This window comes from Mytilus galloprovincialis, chromosome 1 (assembly GCF_965363235.1).
Source record: "Mytilus galloprovincialis chromosome 1, xbMytGall1.hap1.1, whole genome shotgun sequence".
Taxonomy (NCBI): domain Eukaryota; kingdom Metazoa; phylum Mollusca; class Bivalvia; order Mytilida; family Mytilidae; genus Mytilus; species Mytilus galloprovincialis.
Window position 1 is genome coordinate 34,383,383 of NC_134838.1, and position 23,585 is coordinate 34,406,967.

The 23,585-nt window shown below is 31.1% G+C and overlaps 3 long non-coding RNA genes across 3 annotated transcripts; all 3 read right to left on the bottom strand.

Annotated features, from left to right (window-relative positions):
• Positions 1 to 3,619: 3,619 nt before the first annotated feature.
• On the bottom strand, positions 3,620 to 13,271 carry LOC143072369 (uncharacterized). Its single transcript, XR_012977153.1, has 4 exons — positions 12,681 to 13,271; positions 11,905 to 11,967; positions 11,544 to 11,604; positions 3,620 to 6,604 (listed from the first exon to the last, which is right to left on the bottom strand). It is a non-coding gene; the product is annotated as an uncharacterized LOC143072369 (long non-coding RNA).
• Positions 8,879 to 11,508, bottom strand: LOC143072364 (uncharacterized). Its single transcript, XR_012977152.1, has 2 exons — positions 10,142 to 11,508; positions 8,879 to 9,294 (listed from the first exon to the last, which is right to left on the bottom strand). It is a non-coding gene; the product is annotated as an uncharacterized LOC143072364 (long non-coding RNA).
• A 151-nt stretch (positions 13,272 to 13,422) lies between the features above and the next one.
• Positions 13,423 to 21,382, bottom strand: LOC143072373 (uncharacterized). The gene is made up of 3 exons (XR_012977154.1): positions 21,285 to 21,382; positions 19,758 to 19,821; positions 13,423 to 16,328 (listed from the first exon to the last, which is right to left on the bottom strand). It is a non-coding gene; the product is annotated as an uncharacterized LOC143072373 (long non-coding RNA).
• Between the last annotated feature and the right edge of the window lie 2,203 nt (positions 21,383 to 23,585).

The window sequence follows — 23,585 nt, forward strand, 5'->3', positions numbered from 1 at the left end:
TACAAATTTTATGTTTTCATCAGATTTATTTAAGTATTATTTGTTACATCAATAGATATAAACAATTCACCAAAGTTTCATGGACATTGGTGAAAGCCTTTTTGAGTTATTGTTCGAAGTGTTAAAAATCCCCCTTTTTTTATGAATAAAGCCCCATAAATCCAAAACTTAAAATCTGAAATTTATAAAAATTGAAAGGGAGCTTACATCAATAGATATAAACAATTCACCAAAGTTTAATTGACATTGGTGAAAGCCTTTTTGAGTTATTGTCCGAAGTGTTAAAAATCCCCCTTTTTTTATGAATAAAGCCCCATTAATCCAAAACTTAAAATCTGAAATTTATAAAAATTGAAAGGGAGCTTACATCAATAGATATAAACAATTCACCAAAGTTTCATGGACATTGGTGAAAGCCTTTTTGAGTTATTGTCGGAAGTGTTGAAAATCCCCCCTTTTTTATGAATAAAGCCCCATAAATCCAAAACTTAAAATCTAAAATTAAAAAAAAAATGAAAGGGAGCTTACGTCAATAGATATAAACAATTCACTTAAGTTTCATGGAAATTGGTGAAAGTGTTTTTGAGTTATTGTCCGAAGTGTGGACGACGGACGGACGGACAACCGTATACCATAATACGTCCCGTCTATAAAAATGGTAATTTACATTTATGTTGACTTTTTTGCAACAGCAGTCATGTTTTTATGGATCATATCAATGGATACAATTTTATTCTAAAAAAAAATCTTTAGGGACATTCAGATTGAGATTGCTTACCAGTATATTTGACAAGGAGAATTTGGACCATGTGAGCTTTTGCCATCATTTGGTATACTTTATTGTCGACTGTACTAGAAAGTGTTGTCTGTTTTCATTATCTTTAAGAAAAAGTGTTTTATTGAATACTTTGATCTTTCCCAAAAGCCTAATAGGTGTTAAAAGAAAAACCATGTTTAAAACAAAAAAATGTCCAAATTGCCTTTATGACTTGGTTAGAAGTGCACAAACTGAATTGTCCTGTCTGATAATTGAAATCTAAGTGGAAAGTCATCACAACCAAGGTTTTAAAACAGGTAGAACAGAAAATTACTATTTTTAATGATCCATGAAAATAAGGTAAATTTTAGATTTATGTTTTCCTATCACATGAAAACATACACATTTCAATCATTTTTCACTCACCATATTAATATTTGAAACTTTATCATGCCAACCAAAAAAATTAAAACTAGTTCAAGGTCAGATGTTCCTCATTAGACATACATGTTTACCTAATAATCTTTCTGTACACCAAATATACTTGTCCTCTTTTATTACTAGTATATAGTTATCAAAGGTAACTATAAGTATGTGAGAAAAAAGCTTAATCAAGAAAAAAACAAAATGTTGTAAAAAAATCCATTCAAATGAGGTCAAGGTCATAAAAACCTTGTTAGACGGACATGTACACCTTACAATCATTTTATTGGACTTCAACTACATCAGTAAATATCTTGACCAAAAACCTGGAAAACAAGAATGTGAAATTTGGGTTAGAATATTAATTTGGCATTGAAATTAGAAATATCATATCATAAAGAACATGTATACTAAGTTTCAGGTTGATTGGACTTCAACTTCATCAAAAACTACCTCGAACAAAAACTTTAACCTGAAGCGTGACAGATGAACGAATGAACGGGCGGACGAACAAACAGATGGACGACCAGAAAACATCATGCCCCTCTACTATTGTAGGTGGTGCATAAAAAACCTGAAGCAGGAGAGAGGCACAAAACAACTGAATAGACACAGACACTGAATAACATAATGCCCATAAATGGAACATAAAAACTAATATCTCATCTGGAACTGAACATTAACCACTGAACCATGGCATGACACCACTGGTCATGTGATCCCTATCAGCATGAAACACATATCTTGCAATGAATACCAAATAAGTGGTTTTTGAACCTTAAAAATGAGGTAGAGACATTCAACATGTTATATGCAAGAGAAAAACTTCAGACCCGATGATGATAACTCATCTGCAGATCAGATTTTGTTTATTCCAGCTTTTCTACCATGTGGATATTAAAGTATAATTCAAATTAGACACCTCTGTAGCCCTTTGTTTTGCATGTCCAGTCAAACTAAGTTTTAACCTCAAATTAATTGCAAGAAAAAATGTTTTAGTTCTAATCTATAGCATTAAGCCCTAAATATACACAGAAAAAAGTCCCATAAAATCTAACTTGAGGAAAACTCAAAGTCAGCATTTCAAATTTCCTATGGAAATTAACATTGGAAGGGGAGATAACTCTGCAAAAATGAGTTTTATGTCAGTTTTTGGTTGATTTTTATTAAAATTTATGCAAAGGATGATATTTTGATGGGGTTTTAAGCTCATATATCATTTTATTATATAGGTAATCTTCTGCTCATGAAATGTACAAAACCGTAGTATGTTTATGGGTATTTAGTTTTTTGGGTGCAATTTTCATTAAAGAAATTGCAAATTTGTGGCTTTGTGACCATTTTGAAAAAATAATGTGAAAATTTGGTATTGTTTATCTGTATGTTATATTTGTTTAGCATCTACCTTAATAAAAGAAAATTTAAACAACAAAACGAAAAGAATATATGCTTAATTATTTTTATTGAATTTGAGATTCTTTAACCTTGACATGTTGAAAAATTCAATAAATGGTCAACTAATGAAATCCTGATCATAGCTTGATAAAAGATATGAAAAAAATCTTTTAGAGTTGTTTGTTATACCCTAAAGATGGCTAAAATATCAAGAATCAATACATCCTGTTGAATAGAAGCGGTAAAGTTATAATTTTGTATCAATCTTTATTGATATTTCTGCCTTTTTTTGCAGAGTTATCTCCCTCTTCAATGCAAATCTCCATAGGAATTTCAAACTGTGTTTTTAGGACTTTTTTCTGAAAATATTTGGGGTATAATGCTAAAGATTAAAACTTAAATATCTTCTGATGCAATTAATTTAAGGTTAGGGTCAAATTTATGCTAGATTGACTGGAACTGGTTGTTTGATATTGTGGCACTGCACAAGCCTAAACAAAATTGATATTTCATTTAACATTAATAATTGTGGCTTACTAAATTACTAATATCCAGGAAATCCTTTGAAAATTGGTATTCAACAAATAATAATGAACCCACAGTAAATTGAGTAATGGCATTAGCATCATTTGTCTCAAATCTTGTTCAAAGTAGCCAAAAAGTTAGTTGATCATTTCTAGTAATTTAAAGAATAATGATGATTGACATCAAGTGATGGATATATACATTGTCTGTGTTGTAACTTTACAACAGATACTTCTTCCCTCTCTATTTGTCAACGAAATATAAGATAAGGTTTTTCTCAAATAAATTTTATTTACTATTTAATTTTATTATAATACATCATGATACAAAATATGCAAATGCAACCAAACACAATCTGCTTTTGTAGGGGTGTAATTTTATTAAAAAAAAAGTAACTTGTGGTATGCTTTTGACCACATTTGTACATTATCTTTACATTATAAAAGGAAGAAAAGGATCACTGCATCATGGGTTTGGTATCAGAAGCAAAATGTTACAATAATACAAATTAAATACAAATACAAATACAAATATTTTTATTGGCACAAACTCATTAACAATAAATGGTTAAGACCTATGGCATTACATACAACTATAATAATTGACATGGTAGAATGAAAGGTTCCATAACATATCATGCTAAATTATGAAAAGTTACAAAAGGATGTATCATATAAGATCACTATTTCTTATATTTAAAGAATATCAAGAATCAATACATCCTGTTGAATAGAAGCGGTAAAGTTACAATTTTGTATCAATTTTTATTGATATTTCTGCCTTTTTTGCAGAGTTATCTCCCTCTTCAATGCAAATCTCCATAGGAATTTTAAACTGTGATTTTTTTAGTCTTCCTTTAACAAGATTTTATGGGACAAATATCTTCTGTTGCAATTAATTTAAGGTTAGGGTCAAATATTAAACGACAGTACTTAGGATTCTATCTAATTTCCTTGATACCAGTTCTAAAACTGGTTGTTTTAGAAATTTATTTCTGTTTTGAAACACATGTATGAAATTATGTTATGATTGGTTTCTAAAGAGACTATTTTATTGCTTTGTATATATAACCTCGAGGCTTTTTATGACCTAATACCAAACTTAATGATAGTAATAAAAAAATAATAGTAATCCGTAAGAAAACAGAATCCTCAGTTTGTCTGAAATTTTAAAAAGGATGTTCAAAATCTATAATAGCAAAAGCTACAATATAATCATATAATTTAATTTTGGAAGTATTATGTGTCTTCTGATTGGCTGACATCCTTTAATTTATCACCCCCATAGACATAATTTTGTCACATGACCATGACATCATCAACGTTTTTTCATGATTTACTCCGGTTTAAAATGGAATAAGAATTAAATTATAAGAAATGACTAATATTTTTTCTGCCTATTCGAAATAACATGAAAAAAATGCGCGTTATTCAGTGAGCACCACATTTTCTGTTATTTCTTCATAGACAGAAAAAATATTAGTCATTCCTTAAATAAAATTTTAAATAAATCAAATTATTTTTTTGATGTTCTCTAATTTTTGTGCTATTTTCACATTTCCTGACCGGTGTGAGAAAAATATTTCTCCTCACTAGTCAAAAATCTGTTCTCGGCAAATGATTAGTCGAAATTTGATTATGACGTCTAAATGTTTTGTTTTCTTCTGAATTTTCCTATTGTGACGTCATGAAAAAAGGCGACCATGCCTGATGACGTCGCATATAAAGAACACAAGTTTCTGAAAATCTTTGAAAAAGAAGGATAAAAATCATTAGAGAAACAGATTCCTACACTATAACTCGTGTATTACGATATTTCTCCACTCTCGACAGTTAAATTTTAGTTATTTAAAGAGCTCGGCAAGCCTCGCGCTTTAAATAATAAAATTTAACTGTCTCGAGTGGAGAAATATCGTAATACACTTGTTGCAGTGTAGGAATCTATATTTCAAAACTTATTTATTGGGTAATTATTTTAATCTAAATAACTTGATTTGTGCAGATAACTTTTCCCTTGGAGATTTAATCATTTTTACTGCAGTTCCAAATTTCTAAGCCAAGCTGTTATATAGAGTTTTACTCCCGCCCTATTTCTAAGAGTTATTTTCAAAATGTACTATATTTTTTTCTTCATGTTAGGGAACCAGGAGTCAATTTCACAAAGAAACTTACAACTAAGATTAGTCTTAAGTTATAAACAAATCAGTATACTAACGATCAATCTTAGTCAAGTTTTTTTGTGAGATCGACTCCAGTACGTTTCCCCAAGGAAGGAAGGGACATAACTTAAGTATGCAGTTTTTCAGTCTGATTTATCCATTGGGGAATGAGGGTAGGAATTCCCTTTACCATAAGGAGTCAAACGATCATTTTTGGCTACCCTTAGCAAAAAATTTATTAAAATTTTACCATAATTCATCAAAATATTCTTACTGTATTTCTTTAGAGGTCTCAAATAACTATTGTTACTGTCAATTTTGGAAAAAATTGAACATGATTGAACCATGTGTACAGTTTGTCCTTATGCACCAAAACCATAAACAGGATTTATGATGTGTCAAGTTAGGATATAATGTCTTACTGTAGACTGTTACATTGTTAACTAGCACGTGAAAAAATCAAGCTCAGCATGCTGGTCTAGTACCAAGCAGGGTCTATATTAATACCACATTAATATGTTCCCACCCTAAATCTTCATTTAATTTGCCACTGGACATTAAAATGCCATCCATTAAAATCAAGGTACAAATAATTTTAAATGTCTGAGTAATTCTTCAAAATGTTGAGTACAATTTTGAAAAGACGAACCTAAATCATTCCTTAAAATATAAATTATCAAAGAGAAAAAACATAAAAATTATAAAATTAAACAATCTACAAAAACTGTGAAATTATTTTCACTTGAGTGGCCTCAAATTCTGAATAATGCATTTAATAAACAAAACCAACTAATTAAACTGACAGCCATTTCTTTGTATAAATGTACAGAAAGTGGAGTGAAACAAAACCAAATAGAGGAAAACATTTATTTTTGGAATCAAAAACTATAAATGCTTAACAGGGTATTTGTACATTTTTTAGTGTTTGGCCATCAAAGTCCTACATTATAGGTTTGCAACAGGCAAAATTTTTTTCAAAAAGCACTAGTTAGACTAACACGTACATAACTTAAAAAATATATGTAAACTGATGTAAGTCTTATAGGTACTTTGTGACACCTATGGCATACCTTTGAACCCCTCAAATTACAATAATTTCACAGTTTCATTTTTTAACAATTACAAAACAAAACAATAATCAAATGTAAGTAAAAATGATAAAAAAATATTTATAACTTTAACTCAATACAATAAAAACAAAATTTGTTAACAATTTTTTCTTCTGCTTATAAGACTACTGTCTACAGATTCTACCAATAGACTCAGATAGCAACAGTTCATCCAATTGTTTGTAGGTTATCATCTGAGGATTTTAATATACAAGGCAGCAACAGTAACACTTTCAACTGAAAAGAAACAAATTTAAGTTTTAATTCTTAGTATTAAAATAATTTGGATATTTAACAAAATTAAAACAGCAATTTTTGAATTAACAAAACATATTAATGAATGAAAACTCATGAAAGGATCATCCAAACAAACAAATAAAAAATCCAGCATAAGTTTGGCCAAGGATTTGTATAGTAAGAAGGATTGGAATCTCGCGGTTTATCGTAATCTCTTCCGCGGCGAGACTTCGGTACTCGCCACTATTACTACTACTACTACTCGTCACTTACGATATCGGAACGTGATTTTTTTGTACACATGCATCGAGTTGTGTTCTTATTTTTGTCACGTATCTATATAGACAATGTTGTAATGGTTAAGGACTTTATTCATTCTTTTAAAATGTTATTATTATTGATTTTCACTCAAGTTTCAATTGACGAAAAAGCATAATTTAACTGTTTTATTTGATGGAAGGTGTATATAACGACAGTTGACAGTGTGTTTGTATGTTTATAACTTCCGTAATTTTTTATTTTCAGTCAATTGTCAAAGAAATTTAAAAAAAATCTTTTTCTTGTAAATTATGTCATTATAGCTATACATGCGAATTTGCATCTTCGGAAACCATCAATCTCGGGAAACAGGTGCAAAACAATTTTTGTGGCAAAAAAGAACTGACCACAAATTTCAGGACGAATTACTGAATTGCGTTTTATACATATGTCAGTGGCTATTCATTGTCATAAGTTTGGAACAAGTACTGTTGAAGAGGGAGCCCACTGGTAAACCCTATAAAACTGCCTCTGCATGTTACTGTAGCCAGTTTCAATCATCATAAACATATAGGCATAAAAGAAACGTTAGCCAGTGTGTTATAAATTATCAATGCAAGCAAATTTTTTTAATTGTACTAATAACATTACATCTTTAAATGCACTTTTGTTTCTCATCAGTGAGAGCACTTTCATCAATTTGTGCATGAATTAATAGGGCAACTTTATAGTGTCAGCTCTCTGTCATACATGTACGGCCTCTCAAGTAGTCAGTCATGAAATTATTCCTGGTTATGTATAATACAGAAATTAACTTGAAAAGAGTGACTTGTCATATATCAAAGAAGACTATCTTTTTCTGATTATACATTGGTACACTTTCATATGAGGTACCACTGGCGGATCTAGAAAATTTACATAAATGGGGGGCCCACTGACTGCCTAAGGGGGGGGGCTCCAGTCACGCTTCAGTGATTCCCTATATTAAGCAACCAAATTTTTTTTGTAAAAGGGGGGCCTGGGCCCCCTAAATCCGCCTCTGGATACGTAACAGCAGTTTACATCAAGTATTAAAACAAAAGCAATACTTTTCTGGCTGTAACTTTCATGCTTTCTAGGTCTAGACTGTAGCGTCTATAGATATTTATCAATAAATGTCTTTGTAAACATAACTAAAATGTTTATTGTCTAACAGAAGATACTTTTTGTACAATTTTGCCTTGTATTGACTTTATAGCGCACAATTACTAATATACATGTACAACACTGACTTTTGTCTATCAAGGATAGATTGAATAATTGCTTACCGGTACTTCAACATCATTTAATCTTTGGTAAACTGAACTGTCTCATTCGATTGACAATCATACCACATCTCTTTACTCTTAGGTCTTAACTTCAAATTTGGTATAAAAACTATTTTAACAATAAATGACTTTGTTAACATGTACATGATAACTATAAAATGGTTATTGTCTAACAGAAGATACTTTTTGTACAATTTTGCCTTGTACATGTATTGACTTTATAGCTCACAGTTACGAATATACATGTAAAACGATTTTTATAGATTAAATAATTGCTTACATCAACATCATTTGTTTCTATGGTGAACTGTGCTGTCTCATTCGATTGGCAATCATACCAGATCCCGCATCTCTTTACTGTTATGTCTTAATTTTAAATTTGGTACAAAAACTATTTTTTGTGCATGTATTATGTATGGGCTGTTGGTTTCATGTGATAATATTTAACGATCTGCTATGCTGCATGGGTTTTGTTGATGGTGGTTGACATACATTCATTAATTCAATCATTGTACATGTAGACTACTAGTTTTTTAAATCTTCATTTGATATTGGATGGATAGTTGTCTTATTTCAATCATATCCCATGTGTGACTCTCCTTGTTATTTTACTACACATACATGTACATCGTCAATATACATAGTACACTCAACACCAAGCAGATTTGAAGTATTAAATAAATCTGGCATGTAATGGAATTAAAAAAAAGATTTTCAATGATTTATTTTTTTTTATGTTAAAATATAGAAATAATACAATTTAACCCAGGTATCACATGATCATCTATCAAGTCACTATCAAAGTTCCCTACACACAAAGCGTAGCTTTCACGTGTTGGTATAAGAGATTGAATGTTAATGATCCCATGAAACATTGTTGGTATATCCTCCATAAATGATATTCAGAGGAACATTCTGGTCAAAAGTGGCATTCAGTTGTACCGATACACTTGTATTTCTATTTCTATTTGAAGGCATGCCATATATATATATAAGTCCACATGATTAGTGCATGAATGGTCAACTGCTGTTGGCACACAACTGCTTAGACTTTTTTGGGGACTTGAATCCTTGTGCCTAGACTTTTCTTCTTAGCATTCACCAGTTTGAGCATTTTGGAAAATACTGAAAAAAAAGGTGTAATATAGTTACATGTGGCAATAATAATACAATAGCATATGGCTTAAACAATTCCAATATCAAATATGTCCTTAACAATAGCAATACTACCTCAAGATCTTTGCTGTAACATTTATATTTGCAAAATTTATGTTAGATTTCTATGGGTTTATGCAAATTTAGGAATAATTTATATTTGTAGCAATGTTTCTATTGTTTTAAAATAAAATATTTTGCAATATTGTAGGATCAAAAGATGTCGCAAACAAAAAAAAAATCAAAAATAACAATAAAAGGAATAAACGTTAGATATTTTGGATAACAGAATATCCTTTATATATTATATATATAAAACTCTAACTGGACTTGACTGAAGTATAGTTATGAGCAGTTCGGTCTACAAAAGATAAAGCTCAGGTACATTTGTAATGCACAGGTTTAAAAAAATTATGACGTCTTGCTATTTTAATTATTTGCTTTGACACCGTTGCAGGAAAAAATCTTGCAAGGCTATTTTGATTTTTGCTTTGACACCGTTGCAGGAAAACATCTTTCATTGTTTGATTTGAAGTTGTTGCAGGAAAACATTATTTAGCCTAGCAAAATGCCAGATAGAGAAGGGGGTCAATAATAATAACATGCATAATAAAGGGGGGGCAGTGATTTATAATGAAGACAAAAACAGCATTACCTATACATCATTAAAGGCATTAAAGAAGATGAGCTGTGTTGGTGTATTATTTTGATGTCAGTAAAAATGTACATTCATTTGTACAGTTGTACACAATGTACTTTCACAGATATCATGATCATGATGCTGGTTAACATTGGGCTGAACATTTGAAAAGATTACCATCCATGCATTGTCCCTTTCCACATCGGCAAAGGCAAATCTATAGAGTTTTCTATGGAACATGGCTAGTTAAAATTGATGTAAAACTATTTCAAAACACATGGTTTAACGATTTCACTTCAGCATATTAACAGGAAGGAAGTATCAGATTATTATGACAACTGGATCCCCTCCCAATTTAGGCCTGGTAAATTGCGATTCATCTGAGAACCACATTGATTTTTAAAGACAAAAAAGTATCACAATTCCCTTATTTAGCGGTTTGAGATTTCTTCAATACACTTTATCACCAATGTTTTACGTTTGTAAACATGTTTGAACATTAATCTAGGCCAATTGAAAAACTTTATTCATTTTTCCCAAGCCACCCCCATTTTCGCTCCAGAACGCCATTTTTGTTGTAATCAACTCAAAGAAACGTAAAAAAATAGGAAAACTAATGCATCAATCACTACGAAATTTACTTAATACACGAAGAAATCATATATCTATCAGAAAATATAAATTTTATCACTCATCTCCGTTTTTTGAGAAAGGAGTATAAAAATAGAAAATGATGATAGGACCGCCCAATAGGCGGGATAGGGTGAGGTCACTTCGGTCAATATGCAAATTAATTCTATGGAGCCGTGTATTCTTACTGCGATCGTAAAAGTTATTCATAACACCAGAACCATTTTAAACTTCTTATTTCAAGCATAATATTTGATAAATATAGATTGTAGATACTTACATATCGATGTCTATTTGTTTAGGTGATGCAAATGTCAGCCATTAATCAGAGCTAGTTTAGCATTTTCCAGATGCATCACGGGTAATCTCACAAAATCTCGCGCCGCAGAAGATATTATACTACAGTCTATGCAAAAGCCCACGAGATTCCAATCCTTCTTACTATACAAATCCTTGGTTTGGCTGTAATTGGTTTAGCAGTTTCAGAGGAAAAGATGTTTGAAATTGTTTATTCTGAACAGATGATGATGACAGACGCCAAGTGATGACAAAAGCTCACATTTCCTTTTAGAAAGGGTGAGATAAAAATGAAATAAATGAAGAATGTGTCAATGAAACACATTTGCTCCTTAATTAACCGTTAAGTTGACACCACCCAAATAGGATCTAGATCTGTAATTTGTGGTTATAAGCATTTTGTTCAAGTTTCATAACATTTGGTTGAAATAAACTCTGTAATAAAAATATGAAATACTGAATAAAAGGCAGTTATCATACATCTTTTTTATGACAGCACTGTTTTTACTTGATACTAGGTTATCTCCCCTTCATATCCCTTATTCAACATTTTACATTGAAATTTTTTTTAAAATAGATATATAGATTTCTAGGGGCATTCATATTATTAAAGTAAATCTAAATCTAAATTGGTTGATAAATAAATTCTCACCTTTAAACAGCTCTAATTGCTATTTCAGCAAGTAACCCTATGGAAATGCTGTGATGCTAACCTAGAATACAAAGTTGCTCAGTTATTCTTAAGTTTTCTGTATCGTCAAAATAAATTTAAAATAGCACAAGGATAACAACAACAAAATCATGGAAACAAATATTTGGTATTCTGAAACATAAACTTATGGTTTAAAATTTGCAATAGAAAAATCAATTTTTATTTCATGGTATTGAATATTTCAGTTTTTTGGTACTTGGACCTTTATTGATTTATGGTTGCTTAAAATGTCAAATTGTAAACCTTTATAAAGCTGATTTCAAATCCTATAAAATTATTCATCAAAAGCTTTAATACCTACCAACATGTTAACAATATCAGATATCCAAGTCTTACTCCCAACACCACGAAAATACTCAATAATCTAAAATTAAAAAATATACATTTTTTGTACACGTATGCGGCTTATTTAACAATTTTAACGATATAAAAAAAGACCGTTATTTTTCTCGTTTGAAGTGTTATACATTGTCATTAGGGGCCTTTTATAGCTGAATATGCGGTATGGGCTTTACTCATTGTTAAAGGCTGTACAGTGACCTATAGTTGTTAATTTCTACCTCATTTTGGTCTCTTGTGGAGAGTTGTCTCATTGGCAATCATACCACATCTTCTTTTTTTATATCTATTTTAAAGATCGATCTATGCAGATTGAGGGCTAACAAAATTATGCTTTGTTTTATTTTTATAAATTCATTATATACTATCATCTTTTATTTGTAAACTTGAAACCAAAGGAAGAAAACAACAAGAATGTGTCCCCAGTACATGGATGCCCCACTCGCACTATCATTTTTAATGTTTAGTGGACCATGAAATTGGGGTAAAAACTCTGATTTGGCATTAAAATTAGAAAGATCATATCATAGGAAAAATGTGTACTAATTGATGGGACTTCAACTTCATCAAAAACTACCTTGACCAAAAACTTTAACCTGAAGCTGGACAGACGGACAGATAAACAGACCAGAAAACAAAAAAATGATTACAGTTGTAATGTTATAAACAAAATGTATGCAAGTATTTACATATCTTCAAAATCAAATACCATAAACTTTGTGAAACATTTTAACTCACCACTGATTCTTCATAGTAATGCCTCAGACTTGGTTGAAGATTTAATTGACCATCTTCCTTAGAGCTGCTCTCCTGGCTGCCAAGGTGACTCTCCTCGCTATCTTATTGTCCATTTTCTTTTAAAAATAATAATACATGTACATTTATATATAAAGAATGCACTTTTAACAAATCCTGTTTTCAAAAAAATTTCACCTAATCAATTGTAGTTACCTATGATTTCTCACACCCCCAAAATCTATTATCTAGAGCTAAGTTTACATATTTTTTTTATTTACAAAACTCTAAATAATAGTCAATTTTAGCTGGTATACATCTGATATTTAAAAAAAAAATTGTACAAAAGTAAATATTTTTAGTAAAAAACATTTGAAAGGGTTCTGTAAGCGCAGGCTCAACAAAAATGAGGAAAAAAATAATAAAAATATTCCTTTCAATACTATCATTTAATTGTAACACACGTCTGTCAAGTTTGGTAAAAATTCAGGATAGCTAATGAATATAATAAATGTTTTTAATACTTTAACTACAGAGTTTTATGTAACATTAACTGAAAGAAAAACTAAGTCCATTTATAAGTAAAATACAGAAAAACAGTTTTAACCAAATTTCCTTCTAGTTACTAGCTTTAGATCATAAACAAGCTTCTGTCCATGTTTGGTACAAATCCAGGGTAGTTAAAGAACGTTCTTAAATTTTAAAAACTTTAACCAAAGAGCTGAAGAGTGAATGTAATGTTTCCTGGCAAGTCCATTTATAAGTAAAATACGAAAAAACAGGATTTTTCTTTTACAAAATTCATTTCTTGACACTATCTTATGATCCCTATTTCTCACTTTTTCGACTAAAGTCGGAGGCTCGACAAAAAAGTGTTTATTATATTTTACATTTAAAGTTACTTTAAGTGAAATTACCAGGAAAATAAATAATCAGCAAAATGCATATTAATTTTTTTTTATTTAAATGGTCTATAAAAGATTATGATAATTCTAAAGCCCTTATAGCAATACTTCAGGGATTGTTGGAGTATTAAACTATATTGGAATGTTTCAATTTCTATGGCACCTTCATCAGAATAAGAACTACAGAAGAGTGCAAAATTGTGAAGTGATAATTTGCACTTCACAATGTCAACAGGGGGAATAATAATAAATAAAAAATGAAAGAAGGAATAAAAGTAGACTTTAAAAAGAATGCTAAATAAAATTTGTTGAAGAGTGTTTAATCAAATTTTGCAGAGGTACATGCTTCCAATTGGCTTCGCTCAGAGTTACTGCCTCTAATTGGGACCACTCTGCCAGGGGTACTGCTTCTAATTAGCTTTAGCAGACAGAGGTATATATGTACTGCTTCCAATCGGCTTCGCAACAAGACAGAGGGTATGTGCTCCCAATTAGCTTCACTAAGAGGTACGTACTTCCAATTGGCTTCGCTCAGACAAACGTACTTCTTCCATTGTTGAAATGGTACGGGACTGCAAGTCTGTACTACATTCTGCGTAGTAAATGGTACATAATTGCAAGTTAAATGTCATCCAAATTTACAAAAACATATTTTATTTAACATTCTTGATCCAGATAACTTTCACATCTACCTTCACTCCCCATTTATAATCCATACTGATGGTGACATTGTGAAATGCAAATTATCACTACAGGATTTAGTACTCTTCTGTAGTTTTAATCCTGATGAAGATGCCATAGGAACCAAAATATGTCTATCTTATTAAATCATTGTAGCAATGCCTAAAGTCGTGTTCTTATAAAACATTTAATTCTGTGTTTTATCAAACCCAACCCTGCATACATGATCCAGGGATCCACTTTTCAGATTATATCATATTGGAGTTTTGGATGGAAGATGAAGATGGAAAAGTACAGACATTTTCCTCTTTAACAATTTATTACAAATTAAACCAAAGAAAAATATTATTTTGCAGGTACCTTTTGTAAATAGCTTATGTTTTTGAGGAATTTAAAAATTGAAAAAATGGACCTGATGAACAAGAAAAATATAAGATTTTTTTTTTTACAAAATTTATTTCTGGATTTATTCCATCCAAGTTTGGTAGAAATCAAGGATAGTTTAAGAAAGTTATTAAATTTTCAAAACCTTAAACCACCGAGTGAATTTTTGTGGACAACGCCAAAGACGGAATGTAGGATCGCTATGTCTTGTTTTTTTGACAAAAGTTGAATGCTCAACAAAAATGTTACATTCTCAAACACTGAGAACATTTCAAGTATGAGAAGTCAAACATGGTGATGAATTACCTCCCTTTGCCCTGAAAAAAATCACCCTGTTGTGACTTCACATCCTTCCTATATTTAATATTATACAATACAATATACAGTATCATTTAAATAAAAACATCATAATTTAATACAAAGGTACAAAAGCATTTCAAAAACTTATTTTTACTACAATTTTTACCTCTAAGGGTATAGTATTGGTAGCAGAGTGGACTAAGTAGTTCAACTACTGTATCACTAGCCTGTCTAAACTGAGGTTAAATTTCAAAACCCTCATGTGGTAGATGTTTTTCGACTCAAATCTTAATTGACTAGGAAAGTTGGTGATTAACTCCCCTTAATCTGACATCCTGGACCAATGAAAAAAAATGGCCTGGAATAAATTTTATATCGAGCTGATCATGATCAATCAATCAAATTTTTTTACAAAGATGTTCCTTTTCTATGCTTTTTGGGAAATAATCTTTTTTTTTATCCTCATCTTTAAAATCTATTATTTAGAGCTTATAATGTTTACATTTTTTTTAATTACAAAATTCTAAATAATAGTCAATATTAGCTAGTATGATACATCTGATATTAACCCAAAAACTTCTACAAATATTCAAGAAAATAAAGCTATATATTCCCCAACATTCAGGAGTTAACAAGGGTATAATGAATTACCTCCCTTTGTCCATAATTCCACCCTGTTAGGACTCATCATTGCTTTAACAAAAAAACAAAAATGGTATGAATAAAATAAAAAAATTATTTGGTATCAAAAATCCAAAACATTTCAATACCATATTTAGTACACTAATACCTTATCGTTCTATTCCATTACTTGGACTTCTTCAACCAATAATATTAATGGCCACCAAGATATAACCAATCTTCCAGAAAGTGGCGTTCATCAACAAAAATCAATCAATATTTTTTTCACGCTAAAAATTACAAAAAGTTGGAAAAAATATATATGTAACAATTCAGCAAACTAAAAAATCACATTTCAATAAAAAAAACATTTTTTTTTTTTTTAGATTCTCCCTTCTAAACCTACTGGAAATGTTTTGACTACACATGGACCATATTAAGATATCCTGCGTAAAATGTAGATCTAGACTACAAGTTAAATTGTAAAATTTGTCCACATTTCCCATCATTTTCAACTACTCATCAAACCTAGTCACAAGGGGGCTGGGGAGGGGGGGGGGGTAATAAACAGGTTCTGAACTGGATAACTAATATCCTACAACTCCCAATCTTGTTGAAAAAGGAGAATCTTTACACATCTTTTTTTTTTTTCTCTCAAATCATTAACATTTTTTCACACACACAATTATTGTCTGAATTACATTCTTTATAGTTTCAGTTAAATCGCACAATAATTTGATGCATCCTCAGTTAAAGTTACCTGAAAAAGAAATATACATTGTTAAAACAATATCTAATTCAAAGAAATAATCAACTAGACTTAACACTTATCATGCAAATAACATTGCTTTCACTTTGTTTTGCTTCGTATCATGGTGCGGAGCTTTAGTTTCAGTAGACATACACACCATCTTGAAATAATTACTGATCACTGATTGATTGTTTACTTGATGATGCGGCTGAGAATCAGCAACAGCCATTGGTTTAAATGAGATCAAGAATTACAGACTTTTCTCATTCAGGATAAGTCATTGAAAGGCCGGAAAATTAACTATGTGTATATCAGTTCCGATCAACTGTCATTAATTCATGTTCGTTTTATTATGCATATATTGCACACTGAAACTCAATATTGAAATATCAATTATCAATACACGTTTATTTGCTTTGTAAATCTGCAATATGCAAGATTTGTTTTGCTAAACAATGTCCCTATACTATGTTTTCAAAAAAGCCTTATCTGTATTTTATAACTTCTTCTTATCTAGGCACACCTCCAGAGAGGCACACTCATAAAGCACTCTCTTAAAGTAAATCCATTTTATATCAATCAACTATCTAAAAATACCACATGCACACATATTACATTAAATTAGGATAGAGCGAAGCAGTCCACAGCTTTTAAGAAAGCTTAAACTTGTTATGTCCTGTGTACGCATAAATTTTAAACTACCAGTCTTCATTAGCAAACAAGTATGACAAACAAGTAGTTGGATGATATCTGACATATTTTTTCATTGTTTCATCATGAATTAGGCTGCTGGTTTTCTAGTTTGAATCATCTTTTTTTTCACACTGGGGACTTTTTTTTTAACTGTACAGTATAGCTTTTGCACATCCTTGTAGGCCATACAGTGAGCTCTTTAGCTTACATCCACAGCATTTGGTCTCTGGGTGTGTTATCTCCTTAGCAATCATACAAGTTTCAAGTTGATCATCAAGTACTACTTTGACCAAAAACTAACCTAAAGTGGGACAGATAGGAATCAGACAGACAAAGAAACAAACATGCAGACTGAAGGAAGATTTTCTTAGTACAGGTATAATTTTTGATTTCCCTTATTTATCTTGATACTTCCTTTTGAGATCATATAAAGTTATTTTAAGAAAAATTAAAATGAACAAGAAGTAATTGTAACAGGATGCTGTTAGGAAGTCTCCCAAACAAAGCTCCCATATTAATTTGACTTGTTTAATTGTCCCATTCAAGAATATATATGGTTTAGGGGTGGGGATCTTGACCGTTTACAAGTTTTCAAACAAGAGGGGGTGGGGTGACCCCCTAGGGACTTCCCTTTTATTTCATTTCATTTATTTTATTGTCCCCTACAAGAATATATATGGTTTAGGGGTGGGGATCTTGACCGTTTACAAGTTTTCAAACAAGAGGGGGTGGGTGACCCCCTAGGGACTTCCCTTTTATTTCATTTCATTTATTTTATTGTCCCCTACAAGAATATATATGGTTTAGGGGTGGGGATCTGGACCGTTTACAAGATAATAGCACATTCTCAAATTGAATGGGGTGGGGGTGACCCCCAGGGACTTCCCTTTAATTTCATTTGATTTGTTTTATTGTCCCCTACAAGAATATATATGGTTTAGGGGTGGGGATCTGGACTGTTTACAAGATAATAGCACATTCTCAAATTGAACGGGGTGGGGGCGACCCCCAGGGACTTCTCCTTTAATTCATTAAATTTGTTTTATCGTCCCATTCAAGAATATACATGGTTTAGGGGTGGGGATTTAGACCCTTTACAAGATAATAGCATATTCTCAAATTTAAGGGGGTGGGGATGACCCCTAGAGATTCCCCCTTTATTTCACGTGATTTGTTTTATTGTCACTTGATCATTTCTGAAGACTGTGTGTGTTTATCACTTAAAGTTTTAAAGTTATATTCATTTGAAAATTTTCTAAATAAAATCCCATAGGGTTCTATAGTAAACCCCTCCCTTCTTTTAGCCCCCCAAAATACCCCTTAATAGACCCCAATGCACAAACGAACGATTGATGGCTCACCTAGACATGTTAGTCTAACATTTTATGAAATCCTAAGTAAATCTGACAAGTGGTTTTGGAGAAACACTGCGGACAAGTTCATTTTTTAAAGTGGCGGAAAAAGAAAAAGAAAAAGAAAAAGAAGAATAACTAGAATTGCCATTGCAAGCAATAGCGGATGTCACCCTTCCCCCAATTGTCACTAAGTTGCAGCCATTTCAGAATCGTTTAACAGTGAATGCACATATATATGCATGGCAATACATCTTTCTGTAAATTTTCAGTACATTGAGACCATTCTAAAAAAAATCACAATTTTGCTGTTTCCATGGCAACGGCAGCCATTTTGAAAATTTCAAAGTCAAAAGCCTCATCATTACTTGTCAGTTAACAATAATATCAAGTTTCATTAAGTTCAAAGCATTTAGAGAATTTTTGACTTTTTTGCAGTTTCCATGGCAACGGAGGCCATTTTGGAAATTCCAAAGTCAAAAGTCTCATCCAGACTTGCCAGTCAACAATCATATTAAGTTTGATCAATTTAGGAGCATTTTGAAATTTTTGAAATATTTGGTCCTGTATCCATGGTAACAGAAGAGTTCCAATGATTGTCAAAATCATTCAAAAGCTGTATGTAGTGGACAACTATATTGTGTAAAAATTTGATGATTTCAAGTTCTAGCATACCAAAATTATTTACCAAACCCTGAGGTTTTTAGAGCATTTTGACACTTATGCACTGTTTCCATGGTAACGGCAGACATTTTGGAAATTCCAACGCCAAATTACGCATCTACCAAAGTTGCTCATCGTTACTATGAAGTTTCAAAAAATTTGGAGCATTTTGAAATTTTTGAAATTTTTGGGGTAGTTTCCATGGCAACATAGTGGTTCCAATGATTGCCAATATCATCCAAAACCAATATATGGCTGGCACCTACATTGTGATAGAATATGATGATTCTGAGTTTAAGCATCTCTAAATTATTCATAAAACCAAAAACTGAAATTTTTCACAATTGTTCCGTTTCCATGGAAACGGCAGCCATTTTTTATGGTCTTAGACCCTACTGCAACCCGAAATTTTGTGTTCCTCCTTATAGTGAATTATCATTAAGATTGGTTCCATTTTACTCCAAAAAACCTGTCGGACAAAAAAAGGTGGAAGAATAATAATAATAACAAAGAAACATAAGAAAAGCAATATGTCACCCGACATTGTCGATCGGGTGACATAATAAAAATAATAAGAACTGAGCAAAAACAATAAGTCTCCAAACTTTGTTTGGGAGACTTAAAAACTTTGTTTGGGAGACTTAAATATCTAAATCTCTGCATAATAAAAATCTATGGTATTTACATGCTCTTGGCTGAATAGTTAATAAATCTATGTGTTGGTTCTTACCATAAAAGTCAGCTCCAATGGCCCTTCCCAGCCTCAATCCTTACAGACAAGCTGTGGTGCTAACCTGAAATATAAAATGCTTAGTCATTCAAACTTGTTTAAAAGGATCTCGGCTGGTAAACTGGTGAAGGTTGGTACCTATTAAAATGTTTCAACCCCCTGCATTTGTTTGCAACTGTCCTAAGTCAGGAACTTGATGTTTAGTGGTTGTTGTTTGTTGATGTGGTTGAAATTAATGTTTTAGTTTTATATATGTAGGACTCTAAAGTGCGATGGGGACGCTAAAGTACGATGGTCACGCTAAAGTGCGATGGTCTACGCTAAAGTGCGATTCCTCCATACGCTAAAGTCCGATGTTCTGCGAAAGTATAGACGTAAGAAACGTAGATGGATTATGACGTTAACAGTCGTTTATACAAACTAAAAATGAACACGCCGGAAGACAACTAACAAATGTTTGATTCATAAAAACTTCAAGTTTTCATCCAAATGTCTAGTTTGTACATTGCAGGAAAATATAACATAGTGTATAGTCGCTACAAAAAAAGGAGAACATTAAGCTCGGCAAACATCGCTTTTCCCTCTCATTTAAATTAAACAAATAAATGTTACATATTCCGACAATAATCGAATTTTGTATCTGTAATGTAAAAAGGACGATTGTTATGTAAGAGGATGTGTTCCCATTAGTGTAACGGCAATCTACACCAATTATCCAAATATTCAATACGCTTCATTTTACATATTAATATTTTGCGACACATAAATTACCTTTTTAGCAATTGTTACGTACTTTGGTCAGTCTTTTTAATTTAAAAACAATCACTTTAGCCTATCGGTAAATTATAAAGCCTATCACATATGTTATACCTTAGCATACTAGCTTTTGCTAAAAAAAAACTATGTTTAAACCTCGATGTTTTGATCCCTTTAATCTTAAAATTTTGTTCCATCGCACTTTAGCGTGATATACCATCGTACTTTAGAGAACAAACAACCATCGCACTTTAGCGTGAGACACCATCATATTTTAGCGTAGACCATCGCACTTTAGCGTGACCATCGCACTTTAGAGTACCATCGCACTTTAGAGTCCTACATATATATATATATATATATATATTAGACTGTTTGTTTTACCATTGGAATGGTTTTACACTGGACATTTGTTGGGGCCCTTTATAGCTTGCTGTTCCGTGTCAGCCAAGGCTCAGTGTGTTGGACCGTACTTTGACTTTTAATGGTTTACTTTTACAAATTCTGACTTCTTATATCTATGTATGTACATTATATAGAAAAAGTGTATATGTGTAATAGATGTTGAGAACATTCACTATACAGCAATTCAACAAAACCATAAAAACTAAATAATTAAGTTCCTTAGATTTACACATATTTGTACCAATAAAAGGAAGAGTAGAGTATTGACTAATCACCACACTCATTTAAAATTTCAAGCCTAGAGCACTTATTTCTAATATTTCTAATACATTTAATTTTTTTTCAAATAGGTATACTGGTACAAACCTTCATATTAGCTGTATTAGACCACCAAGTCTTATTCCCACACCACGAAAACATCTCACAAAAAGAACCTAAAATATTAAAATCAATAATTTATATATTTTACAATTCAATTTCTCCAACATTTACCAAATATTGTTCTAAATTCTTAAACATCACAAGTACATAATAGTAAAAAAAACAGTTTGTGAAATTAATATTACTGTGCTTATCCAGTGACCTTTGGGGTATCACAATAGCAATGGCCAAAACAGTTTACCAAATTGCAGTTAGATTTCTTCTCCAACTAACTGATCAACTGGTAAAATATTTTAGCAGATTGCTCAAGTGAAATGTTGTTAGTATGAAGTGAGTGCTGTAAAATCAAAAGTATTACTTACCATCCAGATCCAGTTAGTTGATATCTTTGTCATTTGTTTCAAACACAAAAATGACTTACTATAGTATGAGTCACTGAATAAGAAGGTCTAATTTTGACATGGAAACTTCTATCATAAATAGATTTTATAAATAAATAGTTGAAAACATTGTTGTGTAAGTCTATAATTTATAGTTCCGTTTTCCAACAACAGATTAGTGCATAATAGTAATTTGAATTTTTTTTTCTAAAGCAATTACTTATCTGCTACCATTAAAGGGAAATAATTTACATAACTGAAAATCAGCAAAATGTTGTCACAATTTTTGTCTGACAAATATCATTTAATTTATTTGTAACATTACTTTAATGATTATTAAACTTTTATCCTCTGTTTTGAAAAGAAACAATGGAATTTATTTTTAAGATGATTAAAATTTTGAAAAAAATTGTAGGCAAAATCAGAAGCCAGGTATCATTGATTAATTTTTTAGTGTACAATAACTCAATAAAAATTATTTCCCTTTAATGCCAGCAGATCAGTAATTTGTATAGAAAATATTATACGAATTATAATTACACAATAACTTTGTCTTAGAAGACAAAGCTATTAGATATACATCTACAAAACAAGGGTTTGAACTATTTATTTATAAAATCTATTTATGATAGAAGTTTCCATGTCAAAATTAGACCTTCTTATTCAGTGACTCATACTATAGTAAGTCATTTTTGTGTTTGAAACAAATAACAACGATATCAACTAACTGGATCTGGATGGTAAGTATTACTTTTGATTTCACAGCACTCACTTCATACTAACAACATTTCACTTGAGCAATCTGCTAAAACATTTTACCAGTTGATCAGTTAGTTGGAGAAGAAATCTAACTGCAATTTGGTAAACTGTTTTGGCCATTGCTAATGTGATACCCCAAAGGTCACTGGATAAGCACTGTAAAATTAGAAAAAAAACATAAAAATTAGTCTTATAAGTTTATGATTTAAATGCAAATCCGCAAAATCATCTAGTTTAAACTTATTTTAATGTTCCAAAAGACAAATATTAAATCTGCATATAATACGATGAGTTATCTCCCATTGTATGAAAAAATCTTATTCATTGTACGTACTAGTCAAGTTGTATTCCGGATTTAATTTTGTATGTATATAAAAATCTTCATGTACCTGGTATCTTAAATTATAAACTAGCAATGGTGTTATGAATGCATAAGATTACAAAGGTGTTGTACTAATATAAAATCAAATTAATTACAGAAATGTATAGCATTTATTTGGCTTAATTAAACATGCCTTATTATTTCCATGGAAAAGCCTCAGACTTGATTGAAGATTAATTTGACCATCTTCCTTGGAGCTGCTACCTTGGCTACTTTTATATGCTTTTCAACAAAGGTTTTTGTGTTGATTAGTTCACTGAATCCATTTTATCCACTTAATGAAATGTCCTTTCCATTGTATCTAATCAAACGTACAATTGTCACAAGAATTTTCTAAAGCATCTAACAACATATTCTTTTTCCAACGATGGCTACTGGAGTAATTCTTGATGTTAAACAAAAATAATCTATTATATTTCGTTCATAAAACTATGTAAAAATACCAGATGTGCTTTTAAATTTACCAAATGGTTTTTGGTACCCCACAATTTTTCTTTCCCATTAAAAGTATTATTTAGAACTATGTTTACATTTTTTTTTATTTACAGAACTCTAAACAATAGGTAATGTACTAATTAGCAGACATCTGATATGTAAATACTTATACAAAAAAATTTACTAATGTAATAAAAAAGTACAGTATAGCAAAAGCATAGTTTAATAAATATCCCTTCTTCTAATGCTTTACTCATCATAGAAGTCATGTAGTATATATCTAAAATTTAAATATATGGAAATATAAATGTAAATAGGGGGGATGATGAT